The following is a 12454-nucleotide window of genomic DNA, read 5'->3' as shown; positions in this document are numbered from 1 at the left end:
CAGCTGCATATAATCAGCTCATCACAGGCGTTCTCTTTAACCTATTACATTTCACCTCATTCTCCAGCAGCCAATCACTGTGCTGCAGCCAAACTATAAAATGGTTCTCCTCTCTCCTGCAGTCAGCTGTGATTTCAGGTGTTCATGCACCTTATCATATAGCATGTGTCAATAAATGTTCAAACTAAATGAATTCTCTCCTGATTGAAACATCATGTGTTGAAATAAACAACAGCAGTTCAAAATAAAAAGTGAATTGCCTAATATTTTTGTTGTGGAATCAATTAATGTCTTTCTTTAAAAGGCAAAAACATGAAAAAGCTAAGAAAAAAAACTATTGAATACAATATATTTGGAGCACCTTCATTTATAAATTCAATTCAATTCAAAACCTTTATTTATCCAGGTAAAATCCCATTGAGATCAATGATCTCTTTTTCAAGGGAGACCTGCAGCAGTAGGTTCCACACGAATACATAAAAACATAAACAACAGAACAACAAAAAGGACATCATACAGCAAAATGTACAGGGATTACAATGTACATATTTAACCACATGTACATGTACCAACAGCATCTGATTTTGTAGCATCCAACCGAGCTTTAAAAACATGTAGTGGTACTAGCTTGGTAATTTTCCATTCTTTTTGCATACTGTTCCAAGTTAGTGGAGCTGCACATCTAAAAGCTTTCTTCCCTAAGACAGTCCTAGCACTTGGCACATTTAATAAAACCACAGCATGCGATCTCAGGCAATAAGTACTTTCAATTCGCCGAGAGATCAGGGAGCAGATATAAGATGGTAGTTTATCCAACATGGCTTTGTAAATGAAAAAGTACCAGTGACTGAGCCTCCGTACAGTAAGTGATGGCAAAACCGCCTTGGTATACAGGGGACAGTGATGCGTAAGTGCTTTACAATTTGTCAAAAATCTCAGTGCACTGTGATACGCAGCATCTAACTTGCTTAGGTAATTGGCAGGTGCATTCATATATAACAAATCACCATAGTCCAGCACAGGTCAAAAGGTCACAGTGACTAGCCTTTTCCTGGCCTCAAGCGAGAAACAGGACTTGTTTCTGAAAAAGAACCCTAGCCTAACCCTCCGTTTTTTAAGCAGGTTATTGACATGAAGTTTAAAAGAGAGACAATCATCAAGCCAGATACCAAGGTATTTGTAACAGGCAACAACTTCAAGTTTTGTTCCTTGCGTAGTTACAATATCTAAAACAGGCTCTGGTGTCTTTTTTGCTTTTGAAAAGAGCATTACCTTGGTTTTATCCACATTTAAAAGATGCTTTAATTCAGAGAGCTGAGTCTGAATAGTGTTAAAAACAGCCTGTAATTTAACAACAGCCTCTTTAATGGAGGGACCTGCACAATGCATCACAGTATCATCCGCATACAAATGTAAAGTAGCTTCATCCACATTATCACCTACACTGTTAATATATATGGAGAATAAAAGTGGTCCTAAAACAGACCTTGTGGTACACCATTAGAAATGTTTAACCACTCAGAAGACAGTCCATCAAAATGAACACATTGGGACCTTTCAGAGAGGTAGTTTACAAACCACCCCACTGCAAGGCTGGATATGCCTATACTGAGTACACAGCAAAATCAAAAGTGTTATATTTTCAGTGTTGGAGTTGGACATTTAAATGTAGAGTTGTTTCAACTCATTTTAAGTGTCATTCAACTCCAAGATAGTTATTATTCAAAACGAGTTGGTGTTGAAACAGGGAGTCAATTGTTGAATTCTCCAAACAACTCTAGAGTGTTGATTTAATTACATAGCCAGTGTTACAATCTCTCTTTCTGTGAATCACTAGGCTTGTTTGAGACAAGCAAGACCTGCGCAGACCTGCGCAGTTGCGATCAACGTCTTGCTAGTGCGTTGCATGATGGTTAGTCATTTTGTCCGACTTGCTCTGGAGGCTCGCCCACATGAGACTTTGAAATCTCGCGGGACAAAGACGCCCGCAGCCTTAAGAGCGAGGCGAGGCGAGTTGGCACAGTTGCTCTCCACGAGCTGCGGAAGCGAAATGCTTGATGGGAAACGGCTCGCTGGTATCTCGAGCTGAGCGCTCATTGGTGGTTTTTACCACGTGCTGCTGATGAAACTCTCCAATTGGCTGGCAAAAGTTTGTTGTTGTTTTGTGTCAGTTTTACGTCGCCACATCCATTCCCATTTTTCATCATTGTTCCACAATGTTTATCATCATGAAATTAATATCTATATATGTTATACTATACTGCTTACCGTTTTCATACTTTATATATCTTAGCATATTCATACACACTGTTCATACTGCTCACAGGCTGATATCTAGTGTATTCATACCCCACTGTTTATTCATCATTCAATTCATTCTATATGTTATTCTGTATATTGTGTACATTACTTTCCACTTCGCTGCTTGTTGCACCTGGTTAGAATCTAAACTGCATTTTGTTGTCTCAGTACCTGTAATATGTGCAATAACAATAAAGTTTCTCTTTAAGTTAAACCAAATCATTAAAATAAAATCTGTTGTAATGTAATGATTTGGTTTAACCTTATTTATTTAATACATCATTTAAAATGGCAAGATTAAATCAAATTACATCCATGTTGTACACATCATAAAGCTTAAAGTGGCAGCTAAAGAGTTAACACAGCAGCAGGTCTGTTCAATTCATGCTCATGAAGCTTCATGTGTGCGGATCTGAAGGGACTGATCATTTGTAGCCTGTCCACCTATCAGTTTGCAAACATTAAGAGGGAGGAGCATTTCTAATTATGGAACCCAGTCACTGGTGTGGTTCCTCATCATGACTGAATTAACAAACCTATATAAAGCAATAGTGATCACCTTTGTCTACAGTGGGTAAAATGGAATTTGTGGTGCTTACACTGCGTGATGGACAGGGAGACATCACTGTAAGAGTCTCACAAGACATTTCCCAAAGACTACAAAATGGTGAGTAAACAACTAAATTGCATTCCAACAATCTGGATATGATTTTAAATTATGTAAATTATTTTTCAGATAACAGTTTAGCAGCTGCACTTATGCAGCAAGCAAGGGCTGCAACAAATGCACAAGGTAATCTATCATTTAAATCAAAAATGGTATTGTCTTTTAATGCAAATCAAACAAATGACATATTCATGTTTATTGTAAACAAATATTTAATTTTTTCTCAATCACAGTCCCTTTAGATCATGTCATTCTCCATACAATACATGTGGGATTTCTATTGCATCCACTTCATCTGCAACGAAAAACGCCAACGCAATTTCCGCCATTGCAAACCCAGCCAGTCAAGCCGACTCTGAGTCCGAGCTGTCCGACTTAAGACGAGCATTTTGACACCTCCCCCGGCTGCGATCGGCTACTCTCGTCTACTTTCGAGGCGAGCCGCAATGTGTCTCAAACAAGCCTACTGGCTGTTGCTCTGTTGGGTGTGGCCGTGACTGTGAATGTGTGTGCGCGCAGTCGAGGCGGGAGACCAAATCGGAGGAGCATATCACCACATTCTATTTGGAGGATAAACTGACCAAAGTGTAAGTAAATGTTTCGAACCAGTAGCCTAGTACAGGTATTTATTTATTTAACTGAACAGCGCTTACCTTCAGCTACATAAATACTAATTATTTTACATTGACTGCTGTCTTCGCTCCACATGCTAGTAATATGTGCTGCTATCATTAGCCAGGGGTGTTTAACCTAACATCTTTTTAATATCATTACAAAGTCTGTTATTGGGGCGTTTAGCTCCATGTGTTAGTATATTAGCTGCTATTGTTAGCCGCGGGTTGTAAGCTTAAAGTGTTAGTATAAAAGTTTAGCTGCTATAAGTAAAGCTAAACACCTGCGGCTAACGATAGCAACTCATATTAACAGGTGGAGCTAAACGCCATAGTAGCTAATATTACTAACTAACACGTGGAGGTAAACACCTGTGACCAACAATAGTAGCCCCTGCAATATGAATTAGATGTGAGGCTAATATATGCTACTTTAATATATATTACTAACATGTGAAGCTAAACACCCAAGGCTAACGATAGCAGCTAATAGCTCAACTTGTCAGTCATATTAGCTGCTATCGTTAGCCACGGGTTTTTAGCTCCACGTGTTAGCATGTTCAGCTCCACATGTCAGTAATACTAGCCGCGTTCACACCGCAGGACTTTCCCTGGTACTTTAGTTCTTTAGTTCCGTTAGTACCAATAATGTCGCGTTCACACCGCCGGGACTACTCAGTGCCGGGAACTCTTTTGGTACTTTTTAGTCCCTGCTAGAGAGGTGGTACGAACCTGGTGACAAAAGAGTGCCAATTTATATTCTATTTCTATTGGCTGGGCGAATTGCAAACCACGCCCCGTTAGACTCTGAATTTGTTTTGTTAGGCAGCCATTTTTTTCCTCGCTACAAAACCACATCCACACCTGAGCGGGTAGTTTTTTTGTACTTTAAAGCAGTTATGAGTGGAATGATGAGGAAGTGTCGGCGCTTCTGGCAATTTACTCCAAGGACGGGATGCAGCAGCTTCTACAGAAAGCAGTTCCCAACTCCAAATGTTTTGAGCGATGTTCGCTACTTGAGCTGGGAATCGTGCACAGTGCACACGGATGCCGGGTAAAAATAAAGAAACTCAGGCAGGACTATAAAAAAATTAAAGACCACAATAATAAGAGTGGTAACGATTTTCTATTGTTATTATATATATATATATATAGCCACTGTTTTTTAATACTGACACCTAACTTGCACTAAGGCGTGTCTGCTGCTATATATATTGCCACTGTTACATTGTTTTGAAACTACTTACACTTTATTTTACATTTCACACTGTTATTTAACTTCAATTTACATGCATACGACACACCTGGAACAGCATGATGCCGTTATTGTTATGTCTTGACTGTGCAATAAAACAAACAAACTGGCGAAGCTTTATTTATTGTGTCCCACCCCAAATGTGCAGAATAGAAGAATGTGAGAGCAGACAGGTGTCGGTGGTTGAATTTATCAGAAACACAAGTCTTACACACATAAACACAAGTAATTGATCATGTCATTTGTTTTAGATAAATAAGGGAAAAACACCAAACAAGGGTTGATGTCCTTTTCCAAAATCAGCCTGAGGGGGTAATGTATAATAAATACATAAAGATAAAGTCCATTGTTATAATGGGGTATTTTATTTGTAAATTACCCTTATGAACTCCATCATGTCTGAGGTCGGAAAGTAAACAAACGCCTCATACAGCGGATGGGCTTTATACCCCCTCCCCCGTGTAGTTCTTCTTCTCTCGTTTTTTTTGTTGTACTCGCCGTGAAGTGGTTTTGCGGCCTGCCAGTAAACCCAGAGAAGAAGAAGACGAAGTGACGTCAGCGTAATCGTGCCTCAGGGAAAGTACTGCGGTGTGAATGCGATTGGCACTAGCCCCCTGGTGGATTTAGTGCCGTGGTACTTTAGTGCCGGCACTAAAGTACCGCAAGTCCTGCGGTGTGAAAGCGGCTATAGCTATCGTTAGCCACTGGTGTTGAGCTCCACTGTTAGCATTTTGCTAAATTATTTCAATGACACTTAAATGCATAATTATATTTTTGTAGCAACAGGTCTGTTAGATATTTCTGTAATATGTTTGCTAATACATTTGTATTCTTATAGGACACCATGTTGGTGAAAGTAAGATATGGCGAAAGCCAGAAATATGTGAAAGTGGCTGAGACTGAAGGCTATGAAAGCTACAGTACATTTCTTCAGAAAGGTATGGATAACTTGAATACATATCACTGATTGTTTGAGTCTAACAAATGAATCTTGTTTTAGTTAAACGTACCAATATTGTCAGGTGGTACATTTCAATATTCTCTCTCAGTCATAGAAAAGTTAGGTTTACCACTACAGAGTGAGCTGCACTTGACTGATGAATCAGGGACAGAGGTGGATGCAGATGTCTTTGAAGAGCTTTTACAAGCAGGGAACCTTACAGTCAAAGTGTCCACAGGACAGTCTTCAGGTAAGATTCAGACTCGCAATGGAAAATCAGGGACCCATCCCTACTGAGTTTTTGCTGAGATTACCCTGTAACATCGTTTGGAGGGCTGAAAGTATGTTTTTTTTCTTCTTTCATTGAGTATGTCATTCTTTTATCTATCTTGCAGTTGTGCTTCAAAATGTATCGCACACTTTGCTGGAGTCGGGCCTTTCAGACACCTCATTCTCCTTGACCAATGCTTCATCCTCTGCGGTGTCTGATTCATCAGATGCAAGAATAGTTCTTGAGAGAGACAGTGGAGTGAAAAGAGTCCACGCTGATCGGGAATCAGCCAAAGAGGTACAGGGGACTACACTTTTGCAATTTACTCAGTTCGTTATTAATCATTAAACATGGATATATTGGGCAGATAACCTATGATTTGTATGGAATGCCCAAGATAATGACTTCCCATATGCAGGGTTCGTACGGGTGCTTGAAATCCTTGAAAATGCTTGAAATTTTACGTGGTGTTTTCAAGGTTGGGAAAGTGCTTGAATTTTGGGAATGGTGCTTGAAATTGAGAAAGTGCTTGAACATGTAAATGCTTTACTTTTACAATAAATTGCTGTCTGACTGAATAGTTCGCTTTTTAGTTTAAAAGAAAAGAATTGCTTCGCTTCTACATAAAACAGCTCCGCTGCGGCCTTCCCGCGCTATGCGCGCGACCTGCAAGTGTTTTTGTTTGTGTGAACTGGGCATTCTGATGAGAGTGATAGAGATGACAGGAGGTTGCTGTTTTAACGAGCGTTGACTATCCGAAGAAAAATACAAGCCATGGCTAAAACCATGCAACGGTTGCCAAAAAGAAATGCAGTTGTTCTCGATGGGAGAGTCTGCGCTGGCGAGCCACTGAAAGGTAAGCCGGAGCAGAGCATGTTGGCATAGGCTAACGTTGCATGTTACGTTTGTTTAAGCTAGTAACGTTAGCGAACTCAATGTGGGATAATTGCTTATGCAGGTGACAATAATTTCAGAGGAGCGTACCTATGTCAGTCGCCATCCTGTGGTGTTTCATGTCACACAGAATGATTTTAAAAGCAATGTATTTCTACTGGTCGTTCGTGGCTAAACTTGCTCCATCGAAATCAGTCGCATGGACCCGAAGACACATTTTGAGTTATATACTGTTGGAAAGAGGATATTCCTAGCTTTCTAACGGAAGAAACATATTTTAGTTTGTACTGGTCTGGGGGAAGCTCGCGAGTGTGTTTGTGTATTTTTGCGTTTGTGTGTATTGTGTTTGTTTCCCGGGGAAAACACTCACGAGAAACACCGGCTGTTGTGCCTGCTGTGACGTTAAGTTACTCCGTTCTCCGCTTGTAATTATGCCGAAGCTTCAAAGCTGTATTTATCATCTGAATTTGCCAAAACAAGTTTAATATTCTGAAAGCTAAGACTTTGTTTATTTGAAATCAGATGAAAACAAACTGTAACGGACCCTGCCGTGTTATCTGATTACTATACGCCAGGAGTCTTCAACTAAAATTCAACGAGGTCCAGTTAGAGAAAATCTCCCCATGCAAAGGTCCGGAACATCAACATGTCTAAGTTGCTTCATGAATTAGTGTGATATATATTGAAGTGACCTGTAGCTTTCAACGTCTGCATGTAATCAACAACTGACTGCCAATCAAAGAAAGAAAGTACAATTCAAAAACAACAATATTTATTGTCAATTAACATTACTTAAATACTGTGGATATGTGTAATGTTTAAATATTGAAGTTAAATGCATCAATGTGGTGCACTTTGAGAGCAACATTAAGAGATCTATGGATACATCTCTCAACACCCATATGAACCAGAACTGTAGCATATTTTCCTTTTTGGATATTTTACAAATCACTCCCCTTTTAAACTGTATTCTTGTTATTTTTAACAACTTTTTTGTTGCTGTCATATAGTATTTTATACCTGTTTTTAATTTAGTCTCATTAATAACTATAATGATCATATCAAGGTGTGCCTTAACCTCACTGAGCTGAGGCTATTTGAGCCTCTCAGGAGAGCTCTCTTCCACCTGGTTGTAGAAAAGCTCTTTAAATTCGTTAGCATAGCTAGCTAACCAGATGCTAATAACAACAGATCGCCACTGTGCTTACAACTAAAGACACAGCCACACAAACACTGCGGCATGTGTACGGCTCCTTATGGGTATTGCAATATTTTAAGGGCTGGAGCGGCGTTCCGGTGCTCAGCACTCCTTTCAGACGAGACATATAACACGTGAAGACACGTTACGCTCGTGTTGTGTTCATGAACCTGTCCTTGGCCAGGAAAAACAGGTACTCGCTTGTTTAATTATTATTGCGGTCTAGATTTCTTCTTCTTAAGTGAGAAGTTGTCCGTCTGTCGGACGGACTCCCTCCCCCCCACCCCCAAAACGAAAACTCTTCGGTTCTCCACGAATTACACAAGTCACCCAAATCAGCGTTAAAAACGCGGGAGGCGCCGAAAAATCCCCTATTAATGTATTGATTATAGCTCCGGGTCCGTATAGGTCTGGGTCCGGATCCAGACCGCGGTCTGCCTGTTGCCGACCCCTGCTATACGCCATATATTCATAATTTCAGCTGGAGGGAGGGGGAGCAGCGCTACGGAACAGCAGAGTGGCGAACTTTAGTGGAGTAGAAGTGTAGTACACAGTTGCATAAAATGAAAGTACAAGTATTTTAAAATTGTATTTAACCCTCTATCTATGGCATAGTGTTGCCCTCAGGCAACAAACCACTTTTTTCGATCTCACACTGGCCCTCTACATTTATATATATATATTTAATATACACAATGTCACCTGACATGCTGGTGTCCAATAAAATGAGGGAATTATATGGGTGTGACATTTTGTCTTGGGGTGGAGCAGTCCTTTCTGCAAGCAAAACTGCAGGGGACTCAGGGCCACCACTTGGTAAGATACATTTCACTTTTTTACATATTAGAAATGTACACAACTTAAAATAAACACACACACACACGAACACACAGACACACAAAGACAGACATACACACTCACACACACACACAACCTACTGACCCAAAAGACCTTCCCTCAGTCGCCCCCCCCCCCCCCCCCCCCCCCCCCCCCCCAGCTCGGCCACAGTCCGGCTCTGTAGGCGTTGTAGTGTTGCAGTAGTCAGGAAGGCAGGGAACTAATTGTTACCTTGGCTGTGTAAGATGTCAGTTTGTTTACTTCAATAGATTTCTATGCTGTTTGGTATAATAAAAAAAAGGACTTTTGTGAAGGTGTGTGTCTCCCACTTCCATTTCCTTTCATGTAAATAGTTTAATCCTGTGATTGCTCCTGCATGTTGTGTGAGGATGCATTCAGGGAGTCGTGTGTTCTGCAGACCTGTGGCGGAGTACTCATCCGCCGCAGAGTAGCGAATAAATCCAGAGAAATTCACTCGATGGAGAAGGGATGTTAAAACCCAAACTGGAATCCGGTCTGTCTCAATGAGCCTTATTTTCTGATTTTAAAAAGTAGTTGTACATTTTATCTTACGATAAATCAATATCCTACACAGAAACTGACCTCATGCTGTTACTTAGATTAAAGTCTTATGTTCTGTTTTTATTAGATAGAGAAATACCGTGCGTTTTATGGGGAGTTTGTCTATAATTTATATATATATATATATATATATATATATATATATATATATATATATATATATATATATATATATCTTTCTTTGTATGATGTAGAAAGTGTGTGCTCTGTGGCCTCGCTCTCTTCACACTGTGCTCGGTTGGTCACATTGTATCAAAAATAAAACGTTTGTCCTAACCTTGGAGAGCCGTATGTTTACTGCCAACCTAAAAGGACCTCAAACATGTTAATAAAGAATGTATTGGAAAGTTATTTGGCTGATTGTTGTATATTGGCTCAGCCAGGTTATATGGGATGCCCAGTCCACTTACATATGGGTCACTCATTTTAAAATATTAAACTTTGTTTTATTTTTCTTTAATTTGTTATCCTCATGTAGAATGCTATTACGAAACACACATTTGGTTGTTTATAGCATAAAGAACATCTGATTTAATGTGAGGTAGGGAAATAATCATTTGAGTATAAGTATGTGCATATAAATATGTAGTTTACAAGTGCCGCTGTAAGCTGCTTGAAAAGCTTAAAATGCACCTTGAAAAGTGCTCGAATTTGACTTTGGAAAAGGTGTAAGAACCCTGCATATGATTCTTCTTTATCTTCTAGATGGTCAGCGATGTTCTCCAGTCTAAGCTAGGGGGAGAAAAAATCTTGCAAGAGTATGCGACAACTAAAACATTGATGGATGGTACACGACGACAGATGGTAAACCTACTGGTGGCTGACATGATCGAAGTTCATGGGTAAGGACTGAATATTCCCTTTTGGTGTTAATCATGTTTTCACAGATAGTGCTAAGTAATGTACATTTTGGAAACAGCTGCTCACATGTTAAAACAATCTAAAGCTGTAAGGCATTTATACTTTTAAGATAAAATATATATATATTTTTTTAAAGGAGGATCCCGCCAACACATGTGCAAGAAAAGTGTGCTCTTGGCATCATCACTCTATTTCCATGTCTAAGAGATCCATACTCAAAGAATGGATACGTAAGTCTATGAATGAATGACCTGTATTCGAATTTGTGAAAAGGAAGTGTGTTCATTGTTAACTTTTTGAACAACCTTCCTGTAATGCTATCACTTCTGTGTTCTCAGTTTTTGGATGTTACAGGAACACTACTATGATGCAGATGGTGGATCTGGCTACTTGGCATGGAGGATAAAGACGGTTCAGCGCAACACTGCGGTTCAGTCCCGGAGGTGCTACCCCAGCACTACCTATCAAGATGGTCCAAAGAGCAAGAGGGATTTTCTCTTGACTTGTGAGCAACTGACTGGCGAGGAATGCAGAGAGGCAATATCCTTCATAAAGCATTCTGCTGACGAATCAGTTGTCAAAGAGAAGATGAAGGCAACATTTCAGTGTCGGCAAGCAAAGACTCGGGACCAGCAAGCCTCTTCAACAGTCCTGGATGTGTTTCCTCGACATCCCTGGCTTGGTAAGAACAACATGTCATATTTTGTTTATTATTTGGATGGTCTGAGGGGTTGCCATGACTCATGGTGTTTCTCCTGTAGGTTGACCAAGATTTCACAATGATGTTTGGAGAAGAGATTTCTGGAAAAATGTTGGCGAGATGGCCCACTTTCTTCAAACCTAGGATCTTGGCAGACTGCAAGAACCTACACTCTAATGTTCATGTTGATGACCTCTTGTCTGCACAACAAAACTCAAATGAGTCAGGCAAGTATTTTCTCTTGCAGATTTTGTTTACTGAAAATCTTGAGACCTTTCAATGTTATCGGTTGCATAACCTTGATTTAAGACTATTTTCAGCTTTAAACGACTGACTGTTATATTTGCATATTTTTTGCCCCTAGGATGGGACAGTGACCTGTCAAGCATTCTACTCTTGGTTCATCTACTCCCCCCAACCTCAAAAGGCCATAAGAAGAGTGCTAAAATTAGCTCGTATCAAGCTGTCAGCCATGTTGTGAGATATCTCAAGGTAGGCATTATTTTAGTTTTTGTATGCAGTTGTTATATCACTGGCACTCCTTGAGTTGGGACAATTTTGTTTTAAGTAGCTTAGTATGCCATTAAAACTTCTCTGTCTCTCTACGTTTTTGAAGATTGGAGCCAGTGTTGAGACCTTCCTTTTCGAGTTTGGAACCAGGGCAGCCCTTCCTGCTGTGTGTTGGTGAACAGAAGAACAACATTCAACGGTTCTACGTCATCGTTGACCACAAGGCCATCCCTTGCAAGGGGCAGACATCCATGGCAGCCTTCAATGAACTCTTCAAAGCTCACTTCATCTTCAGTGTCAACTACCATGAGTCCCTCACCAGCTTCTACACTTTCATACAAACCACGGTATTTAACATTGATATTGGAAGTGCCAAGGAAAGTCCCAGAGTCAAAGAACTCAGAGCAAGGCTTCTGCACACTGATATCTGAAGTTATTTACATCACTGGATGCAAATATGCTGATTTGTTTTATCTGTAAGGGACACCACAAAAGTTCTGCATTGGTTTGTCAGCATTTGAAATTTCACCATGGTTTATATCCTGGAAAGTCATTACGTTTGAAATGTGGCCAGCCGGGATGTTCTTTATCCTTTTGTACTTATTCAGGGTTCAAAAAGCACCTCTGCACAGGGACACTGGTTCAACTAGTACTATGGACAATGTGGACACTCAACGAGAAACTGATGAATCTTCAAGTTCTCAGGCAGTTTGTACTGACACTTCCGTAACCTCCCAGGTTACTTTTGATAAACAGCACGTGTTAAACATGTGTGGTTCTGTTGTAGCCTAGTTACAAGCATCTGGTGTTGCTGAGAGCACTGTCCA

At 40.1% G+C, this 12454-nt stretch overlaps 2 long non-coding RNA genes across 2 annotated transcripts; both read left to right on the top strand.

Moving 5' to 3' along the window:
* Nucleotides 1–5705: 5705 nt before the first annotated feature.
* On the top strand, nt 5706–6234 carry LOC117462749 (uncharacterized). Its single transcript, XR_004553837.2, has 3 exons — nt 5706–5772; nt 5884–6024; nt 6170–6234. It is a non-coding gene; the product is annotated as an uncharacterized lncRNA (long non-coding RNA).
* A 4803-nt stretch (nt 6235–11037) lies between these two features.
* Nucleotides 11038–11761, top strand: LOC139435581 (uncharacterized). The gene is made up of 4 exons (XR_011644814.1): nt 11038–11099; nt 11179–11344; nt 11482–11609; nt 11734–11761. It is a non-coding gene; the product is annotated as an uncharacterized lncRNA (long non-coding RNA).
* Nucleotides 11762–12454: the final 693 nt, after the last annotated feature.

The sequence above is a fragment of the Pseudochaenichthys georgianus genome, chromosome 17, assembly GCF_902827115.2.
Source record: "Pseudochaenichthys georgianus chromosome 17, fPseGeo1.2, whole genome shotgun sequence".
Taxonomy (NCBI): domain Eukaryota; kingdom Metazoa; phylum Chordata; class Actinopteri; order Perciformes; family Channichthyidae; genus Pseudochaenichthys; species Pseudochaenichthys georgianus.
Note: the sequence above shows the minus strand (reverse complement) of the source record. Positions and strands in the feature narration are given on the sequence as shown.